Raw genomic sequence first — 19241 nt, 5'->3', positions numbered from 1 at the left:
TTATAGGAACTCAAGACTGCCATACTATGACAGAATAAATGTTCAGATCACTAATCTTGGCCAAAATGTTATAGTTACCATTGAATTGCCCAAATCCCTTCACAGATGCTCTAATTCTGTTTGATAGTAGCTGAAGGATATCCACTTATGTCAACTGCTGCTTTGTAGCAATGCCGATAAATTCTAGGAATCATTTTTTTGGATGAGAAATTTGGGTCACTGTCACCTCTAACAAACAGTTTTTGTTTTTAAGGACTTTGAACATTTTCTGAGGCACAATGTTGTTTCTCAAAAGCCTTGAGATTCCCAGGAAACGGGGAAGAGGCATGGCAGAGAGGACGTGAAGAGCATAACAGTGACAACTGGTTTGGCGTCTATGGGGTGAGGCTTTGAGACATAATAATAGCCTCAGATGTAGGGTTAGGGAACACTGCTTTTTTTGTCTTTCTTTTCCAGGTCAGAACTAAAATAGTTAGCTTCCAACTTCCTGAGGCAACAGAATAAAGGTCTGTACCATTGATACTTTCTCCAACAGAACTTTGCTCCTCTTCGAAAATTCTCTGTCAGTGAAGCATTGGGAGAATCTTGGGGTTTGAAAGTCTCATTAAAATTGTTCTTTGAATACTACACCAAATACTTTTATAACAATATATGGAAGAAAAACACACCAGGATGAATAAGATTAATTAGTATTCTGAAAATGTTCTCAACACTTAAATAATTGGAGATAAATATTAAGGCCATATAATAGAAAGTTATCTTTTCAGTTATTCCTTTCCTTCCATTCTCTGATTCCAAATTTCTTGCTATTTTAAGAGCATGAAAGGTTTATTTATTCTTACATGGATCTTGAATAGTTTGTTTAGTCGATACCCATGGATAAGATTATAATTTCTATGAAATTATTTGACTCTCATAATTAAAAAACTATCATCACTGCACCAGGTCGACCTTATTTATTGAGCTTCTGTGCACCACCAATTTAGACATCATAGAAACCTGGTACTTTGCCCTCAAGTATTGAAATTTGATTATAGAGAAAAATACTCATACCTTTAGAAGCATTTCCGAAGTTAGTAGTCAACTGTATTGCAATAGCACAAATTAAATACACACATATAAAATAAAATTAGAGTGGAAATGGCAGACTGGCCAGGTTAAATAATAACTTTCTGACTATAGATGGTGCCCACATCCCAGCCAGCAGATGGAGACTTTTTCAAAGTCCCAGGCTTTGCCAAGCCCCATTCTACCTAGAAGAAATAGGTCATCCTTTTTCAGTCTGACAAAAACCATGGTCAGAGTGCCAGTCTGGAAGAAAAAAAAAAAAAAAGGGAAGTCTCTAACACAGTAACTCAAAATTTTCAGAGGAATGAAGAAATTTCTCTAGATTCATAAAAATCCATTAGAAGATTAAGTTTCTTTAACAAACCAAAAGATTTAAAAAAAATGCTCTTTAGCAAATCAAAAGATAAAAAAAAAATGCTAAGTATAATCATCAGAGAATAAAAGACCTCATTTATGTCATTCAACAAATATTTATCGAGTATCTGGCCAGGGACTGTTGTAGGTCTTGACAAGTATAGCTATGAGCAAAACTGATCAAATCCCTTCCCTCAATGCTTAGAGACTACTGGAAGAAGAGAAAACAAACAAATATATAAACAATAGATATAAGATGCCACATGATGATATATTGGGAAATGAAATAGAAAGAGGATAGGGTGCAGTGGAGTGGGATTCCATTGAAATAGCATGACGAGGCAGTCCTCATTGAGAAGATGTTATTTGAGCAAAGATCATAAGAATGTGAGGGGATGAACTCTATAGATATCTGGGGGAAAGAGTATTCTAAGTAGAGGGAATAAGTGCAAACGTCCTGAGACAGCAGTATATCCTATGTGTTGGAGGCACAGCAAAGAAGCCAATGTGACTAGAGAGGAATGAGCAAGGGAAAAAGAAATAGAAAAGAAACTAGAAGGGTAATGAGGAGCGGGTTGCGTAAGGCCCTCTAGGGTGTTAAAGACTTAGGCTTCCACTCCAAGTAAATAGAAAACCACTTCAGGGCTTTAAACCATGGAGTGATATGATCTTACACATGTTATACTCTGCTTGCCATATTGAAAATTTTGGTTAAAAATCTAAACATGTAATTCTTCACCTTGAAAACAAGGAGTTTGTAAAAATATTATTTATCAGCCAAAAATAGAAATGCCTTGTCCTTTGTACAAAAAGGGCTAATTCATCCTCATTTGAGCATTTGGCTGAAAAATGGTGCCGGGGCTGGAACAGATCCATCCACCCTCTCTCTCTTGGCCATCCTTATGACTATTTGTACATACTGAAGTGCCAGCTGGTCAGGATTAATTACTCGTTCCCACACTGGAAAGTGAAAGGAAGATGTAGGCCTCAGGAACTTAGCAAGTACAAGTTGCACTACTTGTCTCTCCTCCTGCACCCATTAATCAACTTACTCTCAGCAAATAAGCAGTATTTTTATTAATCAAAATAAGATTTCTTTACTTCAATTACTTTCTCTAAAAAATATAGCACACAATCATCAGAGTAAAAGGCAAGTCCCAACCTGACATCCAAGGCTTCATCAACACAACCATGTTCTTTCTCATACTCTCTATTTTTTCTGAACATACACAGTGAGCTGTTAGCCAAACCAAACGGCTATTTTGTTTCTTTGTTCAGGCTATTTGCTCCACTTAAAATGCTTTCCTAACTCCCATTTCTCCTGATCCAAATCATACCCGAAATGAAGCAACAAAATGAAGTTGGAAGAGCAAGAACCTAAAACTCAGAAGCCCTCGGTGACTATTAAACTTTGGTTTGATTTCGTCACTTAAACTTTCTCAGCATGTTTTCTTACCTGCTATTACTTATCACAGAGTGTGCTATACACAAACTAGATGACTTATGTGGAAGTCCCTATAGACTGCAAAAATAAAAACACCACATTTATTTAGTCAATAAATATTATTTCATGGAAAGAGAAAGGAGAATAGAGGGAATGTGGGAAAATATTTAGGAATAAGAGAGTTCAGTGGTAAGTACTATCACAGAGGGTGTCTATGGCTGCCTATGGATTCTCCCCTCTATTGTACCTGGTCATATGGTGGAGAGAAATTAAGCAGTTCCACACCTAACATCTGTGGGGCTTAGGGCAAAAGTTCAAGTGGAGGCCCAGATTCTACATGTCATATACCTTCGTAACAACAAAATTGCAAAATACATGTAAAACGGGTTTTTGTATGATTTGGAAGTCTGAAAAATACTGAAGTTCTCTGAATTCAATCACTGTTACATGTCTGGTATTCTGCTTATAGACTGGTGATATGATGAGTAATAAAGATAAACAATTAATAAATAATCATACATTCCATTAAATTTATTTTTCTTGTCCTCATTTTAACAAAATCATTAATGATGTGCTATAAGTATAAAATACAGAATTTAAAGACTTGTTACCAAAAAAATAATATTTTTTATTGATTACATATCGATATAATATTTTATATACATAGAATTAAATAAAACATTGAAATTTTAAAAAACATGTATCACACACATTTACTTTCACCTGTTTTAGATAAGACTAGGCTCTGAGAAATCTAAAAGTAATTTAGGGTAACTCCCTGCTTCATTTTATTTGTGAAGCAGGGAAATGATAGAACATTTTTAGTCATTGTTTCTTCAATTCATTCCTTGAACAGACATAAGAATACATCAGGAGCAAAGGTGAGAGGTCAAGAACCTGGCTCAAGATAGGGAAGCCTAGGTTCGTTGAAGTCTTTTATCTATGCTGCGCCCTGATTTCTCTCCACCTATACAGTTACTGTGGGCCTGATTATTAGAATGTATGGATGGGAGAGAGCGAGGACTCTGAATCAGTATTGGCTCTGTGAGCAGGACGAACTTGCATCACCTGAACTTGGCATGATTTCAGAAGTCTCAGAAAAACCATACCCAGAAAAACCTTTGATAAAAGTGAACTGGCACTTTAAGGAAATTGACCAGGGAGTTGGGAGGTCTATGGCTGGAGCTGGGCTTCCTGTTACACTTTATGGTTCTAACTTCTTGCAGGGGGGTGGGAGGGAGGGAGTCAAACGAGGGTGTTGGAGCAGAATATATATGGGAGAGCGTTCTCCTGCATGTGGGTGGCCGGCCTGAAGGTGCGGGTTCCCACATTGTGGTGGTAGTTTTTTCTTTTTTCGAATAAACCCTCTTTTTGGTGGACTATCTAGAAGGTTTTTGTCCAATTAGCCCCTTCTTCCTCACAGAAACTTGAAATATTGGAAAGAATTTCCTTCTAAATTAAAGTCGTAGGCGGAAAGAGACAGCATCCAAACTACTCCCCGTAAAACTATATTTCATCTTTAATATAAGTTAATGAGTAGCTTGTGAAATCCAGGACTCCAGAGTTCCCAGAAATAACCCTGAAATTGAAAAGTAATTATAAGTGACTTATAGTCTCTCAGATTTATTTATTTTTTTAAGCTTAGCACTGGAAAGGATTATTATCTGGCTGATTCAAGTAACGGTAGCAGATTCAAAAGTCTAGCTTAAAAAATTTAAATCTCTCTTTTTAATCTGAATTACTTAGAGTATGGAAGTTACTCAGGGATTTAGAAATTCAGGGTGTGTGGGCATAGGATAAGGCCTAGGGTTTGATCACAACAGGGCAGGAAAGGGAATTTCCTTCCTTCCAGAAGTGGAGAGTTTGGGCGAAAGAGGCGGTATCTGTGTGGGGTCTGCGCTCCCCATGGAGCAGCCTGGGAAGCAGGGCGAGGAAGGTCGGGGTCAGCACCCTTCTGAGCGTGGCCTTGGAGCAGAGGAGGATCAGCACTGAGTGGTCAGAAGGTAAAGTAACAGGAGAAAAGAAAGCAGGAAATCCAACTTTCTGTCTCCTCCTCCCTCTTTCACCCCGTGAACACACACACATATGCCTCGTGGGAGAGGTATTTCCTGAGCATGAAAATACCAGGATTGTATCCAGGATACAATTTTGTTTTCATTTGATGGCATACAAGTGAGAGGACACCTCTCCCCTTCCCCTTGTCCTTCCCAAAGTGGTAGTGAGGTACTTCACGGAAAAGCTCACGGTAGTGGCCACAAACACACCCTCAGAGAGGTGAGTAAGGACACTCAGAGCAGCGGCATCAGGTCCAAGGCCCAGCGGTGACAGTCAGGAACTCTTAGTAGGCCAAGTTAGAGGCCAGGCAGCCCAGCAGCCAAAGATGCAGCAGATAGAGAGAACAAAGCTGTTGACATTGAGTGGCCGATCAACTGTTATAAGAGAAGGTTGTTTGTCCAAATGGGAGACAAAAGAATAATACAATTGGTCTTTTAACAGAAAAGAGAAAGGATTCCTCTTCCTAAGCTGTTAAATTTGATGTGTAGCTCTAGGCAGGTAGAGAGATGCTTGAAAGGAAAAGGATCAGATCAGGAAGGGCTTAAGAACCTCATGCAAATGGGGTTAAATGTCACAAAAACAATACTGGTATCAGGGTTCAAATGGATGTTAACTTAGAAAAAGGCAGGGCAAACCTCCTTCCTGAACTTTTTCATATCTTTAAATTTGTGGTACAGTGTCTGTAACAATCAAAGTTAGCTTGTTCATTACTTTCATTCTGGAGGACAGGTGTACACATATATGTTGGTATTTGCCTTTTTTAATTATTTATTCAACAAATGTTCATTGGCCTTTTTCTTCTACTTAAATCACAATGAAAAACAAGAATCTTTCTAATCTTTTGATTCATTTCTTTTTACCATATAATGATAAAAATAATTCTTCTAATTAAACATTTCTGAAAGAAGTGATATTTGAATGAGCATTTAGTAGTCTTTAAATATTAAGAATATTTATTTTGTTTTTTTAATTCCAGTCCAGACAGAGCAATTTGGAAAACTGTGCTAAAAGCATCTGCAAATCATATTTGTATGAAAGATACTTGATAATTATCAAACTGGCTACAATAGAAGTATGAGATTGAGAAGATAAGTCATTCTGCACATTGTCAAAAAGAAGTCAGTGTTCAGGGCATCTGCCAATCATTTTCAGGAAAGTATTTTGAATCTGAATTTTCCACATGCCTGAGAAATAATTTTATCATTGTAAAAGATTATTTTAAATTTGAAAAAAATAGACATCCCTGATTCATTGATTTTCATTGTATAAACATGACTCGTTGGTTTTCATTATGTAAACAGTAAAAACATATATTTAAAAGGCATAAATAATTATACCGAAGTGCTACTAATGTGTTTATGTGGTGAGGTGTGTTCTTTCCCCCTTTCTGTTTTCTAAATTTTAGAATTTATTCTATGATTTAAATACTAAATATTAGGAGGAAAGGGAAACACTTGCACCTAGCCACGTCATCCACCTGGAAAAATCTCAGATTTATACCAATCCAATAGTTTCTTTTCTCTTGTCTACTGGACTACTGAACAAGCTAGAGGAAATCCTACACATCTGAAACTTAGTGTATGGTCACAAAGGGCGACCATCAAGTTTACCTAGGCCTCAGTGCTTGGCACTTTTTTCTTTTTCCCAAGTCATCTCTCTTCCACTGCCCTATGGGCATTTCAGTCCTCCACTTTTCCCAAACCCTCTACTTTACACCCCCTCCTTGTTTTTAACAGGGTACCTCACCTCATTTTTAACTGAAAGAAAAAAAAAAAAGAAGTTGTTCTGCAAGAGTAGGATCACCTTTCTCCCCACACTCACGATAAACCACCCAGCCTTGTCTGTCTCCTCCCACAGGCTGCTGACTCTTTCTCCTATGCCCTGGGTGCTATCTCTTACTATTTCCAGAAGGACTTTCCCTCTGTTCAAAGTCCCCTCTCTTGCTTCTGTACCCTCAATTTTTCCTTTTCTACAATCTCTTTCCTATGAGCCTTTAAACAGACTCCCTATAAAACATGTTCCCAACTCAACATGGCTCATGGCCCCGAGCCATCTCCCTTTTCTCTTTCCACAGTAATGATCTCTGTAGAGTTGTTTGCCTCACAGCTGCTCCTTGATTTGCAGCATCTTGGCATTCACCCACATTAACCCTATAAAATTATCCTTCCTCAGGGCTACCAGTAATTTCCTTGTTGGAAATAATTTGGAAAGTTATCAAATTACACTCAACCTCTTTGCAACATTCAAAACACTGACTTTGCCCTTCATCTTGAAAGATTCTCTTTCGTTGGCCTCCATGATTTGCAGCTTCCCTGTTTTCTTTCCACACCTCTGGCTTCTCCCACTTAGCATGCATTTTCTCTTCCTCTGCTCTTCCCTTAAATATAGATGACCCACAGTTTTCAGTTCTCTTCTTTTTATACATTTTCCATTTTTCCCAGGAAATCTCACTCACCACTGTGAATTTGATTAATAATATCTTTATTCAGATTTTTTTTTGATTGTTCCCTATATATCCACTATTCCACCTTATCCTAAAAATATTTCTGTACACACCAGAGCCACAGGATAGAATAGCAGATCCTGCATCTCAGCAAGCATCCAGCTTGGTGGGTGAATACACTTGGGTGGGTGCAGGACATGCTAACCTTTCCATGAAAAGGGACTAAGGAATGGAGAATTTTCACTGGTATCGTAAGAAAGCAATCTCTCTTCTTGTCTGTGACCTATTCTAGACAAGGGAGACTGAAGAGGTTATCCTCTCTGGAAAGCCCCTTATTGGCAAATACCAGCATGAAGATATTTAGTGTCTTTTATTCCCAGATATGAGCAGACCCTGCAATAAACACACACTGGAGCAAGAAAGGGTCTCAATAGGTACAATCCCTTTGTGTTATTCATTAATTTATTTAACAAATATTGAATATCCTCAAAGATGTTTACAAGCATAATGGAAGGACACACAGTAAACCAATAATTACACAGAGCATTATTTAATTATAGTCTATTAAATGTTCTGAAGGAAAACTACAGTACGTTGAGAGTACATAATCAAAGGACTTTGCCTAATCTAGGGAATCAGGAAAGACTTCCCTGAGAAAATGTCAGTTAATTGAGAAGTGGAGGAGAGTAGGAGTTAGTTAAGCAAACTGATGGGGAAAGGGCCTTCTAAGCAAAGTGACCATAAAGCTTGTCATGAAGCTTGATAAGCAATAAGAACTGAAAGTAGGTCAGTGTGGCTAGAGTTTATTGACCAAGGAGAAGACAGACTAAAGAAAGAGCTTTATAGGTATACTGGGACCAGATCTTGGAGGAGCCTGCTAAAGATGCTGGATCTTATCCTCTGAGCAATGGAAAGCCGCTCAAAGATTTAAATCAAGATTGGCCTTATTTGCATTTTTTCAAATGCAGACTTCAGATTTTTTTTGTTACCAACTAAAACACTTATATTTTAACTCATAAAAATGCATACCAAATTCCAGCAATACATTTACTATCGTGTTGTTTCTTCTTTCCGCCTAACTAGATCCTACTCAGTTGAATGCATAGATCACCATTACTTCTTCCAGGAAGCCTTCTTTGAGCATTTCAGAGCTTAGTGATCAACAACTTTGTGAATTCTTAGAGTCACTGCAGCATGCAGTCTCCTGCCAAAACAGGAGGCAGGGATTCCTGTCTGCTGTGTTCAGTGATATATCCCAATCACAAAAAACAGGGCTTGGCTATAGCTCAGTAAATACTTGTTGAATGAAAGAATATACTGCCCTAAGTGAGGTTTTAGGATTCAGGACCTGTAATATCTCTTTTTGAAATAAATCATATTACTGTTAAGCATACTTTTGCTGAAAAAAAAAATTCCACAAAATTCTGGCATACTTAAATAAATATATATATACATTTGTTTAAGATATATCTGTTTATATCTTCATAAACGTACTGCTTCCATATAATTTATGTATAACAGTAAAGTATACATATGGGGTCTGACAATTAAGTTCGCAAACTTGCCACCGTGTGCTTACATTGGCAGCACTGTACAAACAGCTCGGTAAGGTTTCATAACCTTGGTATATCAGTGTCTCACTGCTGTGTTCGTGTGGACGTGTGGCGGTGTGTTGCTGAGTGGCGTTCATTATTGTGTGCTTTTGTGTGTCGTCACAAGCATGTCTGAGCTTGAATTAGAACAACGAACATTCAACTGTTATCTATATTTAGGTAAACGAATAAGTATTTATAATGACTAATTTATTTATAATGTTATAGTATTCGTATTAAAATGTAGAGCAATGTGATGGATTCTAAAAAATGGCCACAAATTCTTTGTGAACTCTTGTCATTGCAACTTTACAGATCCTCCCATCAAAAGATTTTTCCACCTTTGATTTGGGCATAGATAGCAAAGGAGACAAGCAACAGAAACTTAGCAAGCACTTGTATGTTGAAGCTTGCCCATGAGAACAAGCACATCTGGCTAGTTAGGTCAAGGATAACAGGTCACATAGGGAAGAGACCAGCCATACACACTGTGGCTTTCCAGACCAACCCCCAGCCAACCTGGACTGACTGCAGACACTTGAGTAAGACCTGCAGACCAGTGAAGCCCAGACAAAATATCACGAGCCCAAGCAAATGTTTGCTGCTTTATGGCACTAAGTTGTGGTGTGGTTTGCCATGGAGAAAAACCAACTGAAATAATCAATAAATTAAAAATTTTAAGCATAAGAAATAAAATGAACAAAAGCAAGTAGAGCAAATCAAACCATAACCATGTGTGTTGTCTCTCTTCCTTGTTTGATCTGGATAAGTGTGCTTTAACTCAACATGGTATGTGATAGTAAGCAAATTCTAAACTAACCTATGAATCTTCTGTTATTCACTCTCTTAACAAAAACCATACATCTTAGATTTCAGATCATTGGACTTTTTTGTCTTCAGAGTAAGTTGTACTTGTTTCGGTCTAGGTTTTGTTGTTCGTTGTTGTGTTTGTTTTGTTTTAATTTACAAAATTTAAGAAAAAGAGGAGCTGCTTTTTCTCACTGATCTTTTAAAAACAACCCTTTATGGAGCTTTCTCCCACAATTCTTTTGCAGGTGCCATCCACCATATGAAAAAAAACAGAAAGCAAATTTTCTCTTTCAGGCTCTCCTTTGCCTTCAAGCTTTCATAGTGATTGTCTCAGATGATATTTTCAGTTGTTCACAATGAAGCTCACCGATGAGCACTCCCAGTCCCACTCTCACTTATTATAGCCCATGGAAAATTCTTTCCTCTTCTAAAGTCTCAGCTTTCCACTGGTTGGGAATGAAAGCTAGCAAGGCACTTAACAAAGTTAACATTGAAGACAGAAATTGATGAAGACAGAAATCCACCAGACCTAAGTTCAGATACCAGCTTTATCACTTTAAAACCTTGGACACATTATTTATCATTTCCATTCCTTTTCTCATTTGCAAAATGGGAATAAATTATAACTTATATGATTTTAAAACAATGAGTAAATACTTTTAAAGGTATTTTGATAGTGCTTGATATAATAAAATTCTTAGTGGCAGTGTTTTATTATGGTTTTCACTTGTTTAGTATTTAAGTGTATTGATTCCAAAGTTATTAATTGACTGACTATCCAGATAAAACAAAGACAAACCTATAATGTTAACATTAATAATAATAGTAATAAGCATAAGTTACACTTGAAAATATTTAAATCACTTTTATTAGTTTATTTCAGTTAAACTTCAAAATAATCCTATGAAGTGGTTATTATCATCTCTCATTTAATACCTTAGGAGAGTGAAATTTGTGAGTTTTGTCTTGTGTAAGTTTTGGATTGGTCAAAACTCAAATACAGGCCCATTTGGCTCCCAATCCTATATTCTCTGACTGTAGCATGCTGGGACAGTCTTCTATCCAGAACAAGAGTCTCGCATGTTGGAGCAATCTGGAAGGCAACCTTGAAAACCACCGCATATATAATCTGTCAATCCTCATACACTTATCACTCAACTGGTGAGGCAGAGGCCCTGGGACTACTAAACTACCCCCACTTCCGCCCCCAACAGTTGTTGATGCCATATCAAAATCTTAGAAAAAGCTTTCAAAAGTTGTACAATATTTCTCATACCACACCACACCATACCACATGACACTACACTACACAATACCATACCACACCACACTGTATTTGTTTCTTTAGAAATATTGGCAAAATACTATAAAGGAAAACGAAGACAAACCTATAATGTTTTATTATTATAATAAACATAATTATTTGTCTTTGTTTTCTCTCAAATAAGTCCAGAAATACAAAAAAGGCTTCTAGAAAGAAAACAGTACAGAAAAACCCAACAATACACATTTCAAAATTGCTCTATTGCCTGTCATAAGGTTTGATTGAGATATGCATGTCAGACTATATAATTTGTATTACTTGAAGTACTACAGTATTACCTCTATAACCTGCACAATACACTAAAGGAATAAAATTGATCAGACTGCAATTTCATTTCATTGTGTAATAGCTTGTCTTAGAATTAGGGCCTATTAATCTATTCCCAAACATACCTCATCTTTGTATTCTAATGTAACTTCACCAAGATATTTTTTATAAATGAGTATACGGTATTTAATTTTGAAAAGCAGAAAGTCATTATTGACTCGTGATAAAAGATCTTATTAAGAAAAATAACATATGCTGTTTCAAATTGCTTAAAAATCAGTTACAAAAGCAAACTTTTATTGCTGACAGTTGTGGCAGAATCCAAAGTGCTGTATCACCAGAATTGATGGGTTTACTGAGCTAATGAGCAGCAGATGGCAGGCAGACAAATATAGATTTTACAGTTGCTGCCATCATTTCAGCAATACTTAACTGTGTTATTAACACCTCAGTCCTTTTTAACATGCCTTAGAGGCCAAGGAAAATATTCTGATCCAGCATAGTATTTTCTGATTTACAAGTTCTATTAGAGATCCCTTAGTGTTGATTTGTTTTTAATCCACAGAAGTCTGATTAGTTTTTTTAATGTGCTGCACATTTGTTAAAAAGTGCACATTTGTTAAAAACACTTTAATACTTTTTCCTCATTAGCAAAGCAAGCAATAACAAGGAATATATCCAGAAAATCAGAGTAAGTCTTTGGGTTATGTTTTAAATGTTAAAAAGTTAAATCTTTTAAATGGCTCCATAAAGCTTATCAAATGAGATGACTGATTCCAGGGTTGGGACAAGGAAGGTACAAGATGAGCCTGGAACCCACTGTTATACCAGAAATTAAGAAAGTGCACACACACACACACACACACACACAATGGAGGAATAAACACAGAATCCAGCTTGAAGTGTCTCCACCTTAGCAATCTGAGACATTTTAATTATCCAAGTAAATAAGAACAGCAATGTCATCAAAGAAAATAGGGATCCATGGGACCACAATGGAGACTGATAAATAGAGGAGAGGATAGGGCTCTTCCTTAGAGTAGAATGACAACTGATAAATATGGAGGGTATGCTGTAGTTGTAAAATTATCATTTTGCCTTCATTATAGTAAATATTGGTTGGGGAAGAATAATCAATGGATGGATATGCAGGCAGAGAGTAGGAGAAGAGTTTGATGAAGAGCAGAATGTTTGCATGGTCTCAAAGTGTCTCCCAAAGATTGTTTAATCATTTCAAGGGGGGAAATTAATACATATATAGTGAAGAAACAAGACAACATATTGACCAGTGATCAAAATTAACATCACCAAAGGACGGATCAGTGGATATCATGTGCCTCCAGATATGACACCTTAAAAAAAATACATCATTTTTGTAGTATTCCTGCCAGGAAGGCATTCCCTGACTCTAACTATGAGGAAACATCAGACAAAAATTCAGAAATGTTCTATGAAATAACTTGCCTATATTCTTCAAACTATCAAGGTCATAGGCTGGCAAACTATTACGGATGATAAAATACAGAGACAAAGCAACCTCCTGTAATGTATAATCCTAGATTGGTCTTATACTGAAGGGAAAAATACCATATGAGCATTATGAAAAAATTGTCAAAATTGTAATAAAGATTGTAGATTTTATAAGACCATTGTATCAATGCTAAATTTACTGACTTTGATAACTATACTGTGGTAATGTAAGTTACTCAAAAATTTTCTTACAAATTATCTATATATTCCAAATCATTGTAAAATAAAATAAGTTTTAGAAAAGGAAAAGAACATACAAGAAATATGTTATTCTAATCCAATGGATCATATGACTTTATAACACAATACATAGATATATCCATAGAACAATAGACATTTGTACCAATTAGCAGAAAGCCAAATTACTTACTGATGTAAATCAGTTAACTTTTTTCTTTTATACAATGGCTTTATTTCCCACTATCATGGTCTCATTTATTTTTAATATATGCGTTCTAACTTTCTTCAGGGTTTGCATCTGTTCTTCTTTGAATTATTTTAACAATTAGTATTACAAGTTATGTGTGTAACTGTTTTAATTAATTAAAAACATGAATAATACTAGAATGTTGGACCACACATTTAATTAAATCTCCTCAGTTAACAAAGTGTAAAATTTAGCTAAGCTTTTCAGTATTATCATCAATAGCAGGAAATAAAGTCTTTTTTTTTTAAGTTAGTATCTGCCACTGTATTTATCTATTATTTTTTTATCTCCTGATTATTGAGAACAAAGCAAGACTATTTATAGTGGTGAAAACTGTTTTTATAACTACTGAAAATGTAAAACAATAATTGTTCTACAAATGACCTCAGAGTTTTATATCTTCTCAAGTGTCCCAAACTGAAACTCTATGCTGTATTCTTGGACTTGCTTAACGATGTGTATACCATATACACTCTTTATCCTATTTCCTAAGTTAGAAAGCTTGGAGCTTCTTTTTTCCAATATCCATCCAAACAATTCTGGTGATATTACATCAAATATATCTCTTTATTCTGCCCACATGAAACAGCTCAACATTTCCCAAACATCACCAGTCCTTTTCATAACTTTGTGCTTTTGTACATGCAAAGAGAATCTTTCTTCTTTCTGTCTGACCAGCTTCTCTCACTCTTCAAGTTCTATCTCAGATGACCCCAAGCCTAGTAGGCAACAGCAATTCTATCATTTTTGATGTATTCTGGTATTGTAATTTATCTGTTTACATGCCTGTCTGACAGAGGAGACTGTGAAATCCTTCAGAATGAGGAGCCTATTTTACACATCTCTATATCTCATGTAGGATGTGGAATGTGTATCACATAAGGCAACTATTCGATAAATGTGGAATGAATGAATGTAAGAATGAAGAAAAAGCAAACCAGTGGATGAATAACAATAGAATGAGATTAAAGAGCTAAAGAGAAGGAAGAAGGTAAAACTTTTAAGGAAATAAGAGCTAGGAAATTTTACCCAATTAAAATGTATAAAATATCAATATAATATGTGTACTGTCATTTTTTTTTTTTAAATGGAAGTTCTCTGGGGTCGAGAAGAAAAGTTCTTAGATGAAATTTAGGAACAACTCAAATCAGTGGCAGAAAGAAGGCTTGAGAGTCTTGGTTTACTGGCTGAAACCAGCCACCAGGTCTTTCAGGAAAGGCCTTCCTCTCCAAGATGACACCATTCTAGCACAGCAAGTCACTGCGAGCTGCCTTTTGCCCTGTGACAATTCTCAGTATTTATTCACTTTTATGGGGCGGACCATCTCTCTGTATTTTATCAAGCTTTGCCTATTCCTCTGAGTCACGTGCCTAAGAATTACATGGCCTTGTTCTGTAGAAAACCCTTCAATCTATTATGGGATAGCATTGTACCTGACCCAACACCTGGTCTGGCTTCTGATTCCTCCCATCTAATACAGAGGAGAGGAACTCTGATGATCCAGAAGCTTCCCTCTAGCTCTAAAATTTTGTGATTCTAATGTTAATCATGTTAATATCAGGTTATACTGACAACACACGTTATCTGGTGGGTTGCCAGCTAAAAATCACTAGTCTGGACCATGGATAAAGCTTTCTGAGGTTGGTAGTGATAAGACTCAAGGTGATTTTTGCAGTTGTTGAGCGGAGAGAAGCCACACGAGTCGTGAGCTCCTGGCCTAAATGGGCAGGCGTATCAGGAACAGTGTGCCCGGCTCTGCTGCAGAAAACGGCCTCTCAGTGTGGCCCAGCGGAGCAAAAATATCCTAAATAAGTCCTGTGCCATCGAGGCTCAGTTTTTACAGATGTAAAAATAGAAGAATATTGTGGATTAGGGATTTTATCAACTATAAACTGGAAATACCAAAACATAAGCTTCTACTGGAAAGAAGAGGTAGGAGTCTGTCATCTGCTTTGTGTGAGGGAGGCAGCATGATAATTGATATGCCTGTTATTTATATCCAGGTGGTGATATCATGTTGGAAACTTGAACTATATAAGAAAGGAGTGTTTTTAATTTTTGAATGAGTCTTGGATTATATTTAAATGATACCAAGCATCGAAATGAGAAAAGTTTTTGTGACCAATGAATGGGAAAATGCATGAATGCCTAATAGCTTGATGTTGTACAGGCAAAATAGCAGATTTAATGGAATGTTACATATCCACACAGATCATTCTTGACACTGCATAGATGTGGCCTCAGGCTTTGTCAGCGGTGAACCACTCAAAGGGAATTATGAGCTTTAGGAGACAGGGTGGCAAATGGTTTGTCTGTGAGCTGCGTTGCATTGTCCATTCCCTATCACTGTGAAGTTTCCACCTAGCTTGCTATCACACAGTCACTGCAATGCAGTACACACTTGTCCTGCCAATTAGTCTGTACGTGAGGGTGATGACTCTGAGACATCACATTCTTAGTCGTGGAAATAGCTACAGCATTGCAAAAATGATTGGTGCTCTCTACCCCTCTCTATAGTTAGTGCCTTCTGTTCCTTATTCAGTCACATTAAAGTGTCCAGAGAGTTCTTGGCCCCATAAAGTGTGTGTTCTCATTCAAAGACAATTTCTGGCTTGTCTCTGGCCTCTTTTCACAAAAGGTATTCTGAGTTCATTTATTGTATTAGTTCTAGTTTAGAAAAGAATATCAAAATCTGTCTGATACATTGAATTAAATCCTAAGGGTAGTATTGTGAGTATATTTTTATATAATGGAAATATTAAATAAGTTGGCAATGTGTTCTGCCATATCTCTTTGTTCAACACCTTAAAAAAATGATACGTTCAAATTTTCTTCTCCATTTTTAATAATTTATGCCACTGATGACATCAGAATGTCATTAGAAACCCAACTCTTATACATATTATTATATTAATTTTTACTTGCCTCATAAATGAATTACTAGTTCTTTGACAATTTATGAATCCTAGGGATCCATTTCAAGTGAGTTTTTAGTTTTTGAAAAAACTAAAACCAAGACTAAGACAAATCTTGTAAGAAAGGCACATAGTAGAAAGCATGATTTTTAAAATCAGACATCTCTAGCTTTGAGACCTAAGTTTGCTCCTTACCACCTCTGTACAATGGGAAAAATGACTTCACTTTATGAACCTCTGTTTCATCCTCTTATAAACATCCTCTTATAAACAATATTCTGTATGGAATTTATCTTTCTGGAGATTTAATGTGATAACCTGTCAAGCTCCTAGCACAGTCAGCCACAGACTAGGCATCAGTAAATTTTAGTTTCCCATCTATTCCTCCTTCCTTCTTCTTACTAGTAGCCTTAGATTTTGTTAAAAAAAAATATCTCTATCCCTTTTAATTTCTACTCCCAGTAGAATAATCACTGTTTCTAGGTTTTACCTCTTATTTTGTTTGGTTCCTACGTGCTTCCCAAAAAAAACTGGTTTGGAGCAGGTGCCAAGCAGCTGAACCTCGAGAATACTGGGTCATGTCTTGCTGAGAACCTGCTCTGCACTAGTTCACCAATGGAGCTGAAGCCAGGAGTTCTCCTCCTTGCACCATCCTGATGTATAGCTGGACAATAAGAAGACTGGAAGTGAATGAGAGTCTCTCTGCTGGGAATATTCTCAGAGGCTTTCCCAGCAAAACTGTTAACTATTCTTGTTTCTGGCCAAGAACTCAGCAAAGCCAGTTTCTTATTACTTAACTACTTTATTAAGTGAGAATCTCTTTCAAAACTTATTCATTCAGCCTTCCATACAATGTGTCCTTTCTACAAATTTGCCCTCAATCCTGTTTTGACCTGGGAAGATAGACTATGAAGGGTATGTTGTTTGTCCAAACAGATATGCTTTGCTCCACAGGGAAAAATTAGTAGTGACCATTTAGACAGCATATGGAGGTAGCAGTAGGAAGAAAGACGATTACTGCTGTTACCATTATTCTTGATGCAAGTCAGAGATCAAGACCAGCCCAGCTGGTGTGGTAATAATCAAGTCAACCCGAATTTTCTAATCACCTCATGAACAATAGTGGGAGCACTAACTCAACTCAACTAAATTCTCCTTAAAAGAAATTTATATTCATTGAATGAGCATAGAAAATAAAATTTCATAAATCCAAAAATATTGTATGTGGTATAAAAACATATTTAGAAACATAGTCATTTCACGGTTTTCTGTCAAATCATAGCTAACTTGTACCCAAGGGATAGGACATGCTGACAAATCAAATATTTATATTTAATAAGGGTAAAAAGGTTGAAAAGGTTGAGTGCCTTCAAGTGATGTACCTTGAGATGTATATAAGGTGAACATCATATGCAAGATAGTAGGTCCTTGCTGTTAGGTAAAGGGACTGATGTGACCCAGTTTTATAGATGAGTAAGGATCGATTATAAAGGACCATGTTTGTGATACTGTACATGATTTTGAGAGAAATAGAGAGACTGGAAACTCAGTTAAATGTCACAATGTAGATCTGACACTATATAGTCAGATCTGACATCTGACTATTTCAATAAGGAATAATCAGTGCTATAGAAGTTCATAAAGTTTCAGTTATTATTATATATGAAATGTATAAAATCTGATTGATCAAATCTAGTTCTTATGCCTATACTGTAGAACCAAAGGAGTTTCCTGGCTTCTACTTTAGGAGGGCAGGACTTACAGTTGAAAATTTACAAAAATAAAGGGAGGTATTCAAAGGAGTTGGCCAAACACAGGTGACAAATGGCCGCTTAATAGCAAAAATAGAAGTTGATTTTTAAGGCAAGATGAATTTCATCTGGAAATACTGGATTTAAATTTTAGGGAGAATAGACAGTAAGACATATTTAATAGGATTTTTGGAGCTAAAGTGAGATGTCCGAACTACAGGTAAAGAAGTGAGAATATCTATATATAATTTTTAAAATGTTGAAGCCAAGGTAATAGATAAAACTGCCTAAGAAAGTGATGGTGTTTAAAAAGAAAAAAGGCTGATAACAGTGCCCTGGGGAAGAGTTGTACTCAAAGGAGATTTAGCGATTAGCAAGGACAGTTTCAGTGGAGAAAATAAAACCCAACTTCCATTGGAAGAATATAGGTAATAGTAGTAGGAGGTAAGGACTTCTGAAAGGAAGAAGAGATCAAGTTGGACACTACCCTTGATTGTCTGGAGAATTTTTCTGGCCCTTAGCACCAGGCAGAGGAAAGGAGCCGAGTGTTAACTGAGTAGTCGTTAGTTGGCCCACCACACTATGTAGAGTGACAGCACAGGCAAAGATCCTTACAGCAGATTCAAACTATTCAAACCCCAGGATCCCTGGTTCACAGGTATGAGTCCTATGTTTAAAACAAGGTTGTTGTCTTTACTATTTTCTTCTCTTCAAGTATTCTTCTTTTGGTGTGAATTACACTGGTATGTAAAAAAAGAATTGACTGAATGAATTGAGTTGGTCTGAAGACTACAACTGCTGTTGAGGACAGGACACAGTGAACTCTACCAGCTGGTGCTGCTTCCTGCTTCAGAGAAAATGGCTTCAGAAACTCCGGGCTGCGTAACAGTGTCCTTAAATACGGCTAATTAATATATCCTCTGGGTGGATCGGGAATGACAATACTAATCTCGAAGCCTTCTTTTACTCTGGCTGTTTCAACCCCTATTAGCTTAGCTTATCTGCTTATCTGCCTCTTTGCTGCATGTATTTTTAGTAACTTGGATACTTTGGGCACCTTCTGAGGTGATTACCAGACGCACAAGTCACCTTTCCCTGGAAGGCACCCTCAAAGCTAGGAAGTCAAGAATTCTACGGCCACATCTGTAGAAAATGTCATGGTTAACATAGCCATAGTTGTTTGATCCAAGAGCGGATTTCAGAGCCAAACTGATCAATTGGAAGATAGGGAGCCTGGGCATTAGGTGAGCTCAGTTCTTTA

The 19241-nt window shown here is 36.7% G+C and overlaps 1 protein-coding gene across 1 annotated transcript in view; it reads left to right on the top strand.

The window, feature by feature from the left end:
- The window catches only part of KIAA0408 (KIAA0408 ortholog), a 43800-nt gene extending 41251 nt beyond the window's left edge, over nucleotides 1–2549 (top strand). Inside the window, 1 exon segment of the mRNA XM_033095544.1 lies at nucleotides 254–2549. The gene's annotated coding sequence lies outside the window, so the exon portion shown is untranslated.
- Nucleotides 2550–19241: the final 16692 nt, after the last annotated feature.

Source organism: Rhinolophus ferrumequinum, chromosome 3 (genome assembly GCF_004115265.2).
Source record: "Rhinolophus ferrumequinum isolate MPI-CBG mRhiFer1 chromosome 3, mRhiFer1_v1.p, whole genome shotgun sequence".
Classification (NCBI taxonomy): Eukaryota; Metazoa; Chordata; class Mammalia; order Chiroptera; family Rhinolophidae; genus Rhinolophus; species Rhinolophus ferrumequinum.
The sequence above is the reverse complement of the archived record's forward strand: the minus strand, read 5'-3'. Positions and strand labels throughout refer to the sequence as shown.